Here is a 1185-nt window from a genome sequence, read left to right on the forward strand (position 1 = left end):
CAATGTATTTAGGTCCTAGGCCATTTAGAGATTTATAAACAAGTAAAAGTACTTTAAAATCAATCCTAAATGTAACTGGAAGCCAGTGTAAGGACCTGAGGACTGGTGTGATATGCTCAAATTTTCTGGTTCTAGTCAGAATCCTGGCAGCAGCGTTCTGGATGAGCTGCAGCTGTCTAATGGTCTTCTTTGGAAGGCCGGTGAGGAGACCATTACAATAATCCACCCTGCTGGTGATAGAGGCATGAACAAGTTTCTCCAAGTCTTGACTGGAAACAAAACATCTAATTATTGCAATGTTTTTGAGATGATAGTATGCTGATTTAGTTACTGCTTTGACCTAAAAGACCTAGCGCTCGCAAAGAAAAGTTTGTGCAGTTGACTGTGTCGCTGGCGAATGATTTAGACAAGCACAAGGTCTGGTGTCCGGCGGATGACACATACATCACCGGAGTTCCTTAAAATAACGAGCAGATTACTGAAGAGCCAAGTGAAATGTTCATGGTGGTGATGCATTTCAAATTGAATATATTGGCATGCTCGCATCCAGATTATGACTGGGTTGGCGGGATCAAAGTAGAATTGCACGAAAAACAACCAAAAGTGAAAGTAGTGCGCAGTGGTATGTTACGCAAAGCGAGGCGGCTCATGGTAGAACCTCAGAGCTAACGTGTGTTTACAGGACAAATGCAGAGGTCGGTGTCGATGGAAAGTCTAACGGAGGAGCTGACAGAGGCGAAAGACACCATTCAGAAGCTGAGGACTCAGCGACGACTCTGCAAATGGATGAGTATCATACTTTGGATAATTTTGATATTGGGAATATTTTTATTGATATTAATTAGAGTGAGTTATCTCTTAGAATGGGAAATCATGAGGGGAAAAATTATCTTAGCCAAAGTGCAGGTTGAGAGGCAGAATATTTCTGGTTTCGATTTAACTGTGTGGGGAACAATTAAAGAGAAAAAGGAAGAAATAGAAATGAATACCACTAATTTCTGGAAATGGTTAGATGGTGTTACTACAGATAAAATAATGTATTATATGGTAAGGAAACCGAAAGTAAAACTCAAAAGTACAGTGAAGATCAGGCATTGGCATAAAAAGGAAGTGGAGATCTACGAAGAAAATAGTTTTATTAAAGAGCGACGGAAATAAGACAGTGAGATATTTTATCCGGGTCCG

This window comes from Onychostoma macrolepis, chromosome 05, assembly GCF_012432095.1.
Source record: "Onychostoma macrolepis isolate SWU-2019 chromosome 05, ASM1243209v1, whole genome shotgun sequence".
Taxonomy (NCBI): domain Eukaryota; kingdom Metazoa; phylum Chordata; class Actinopteri; order Cypriniformes; family Cyprinidae; genus Onychostoma; species Onychostoma macrolepis.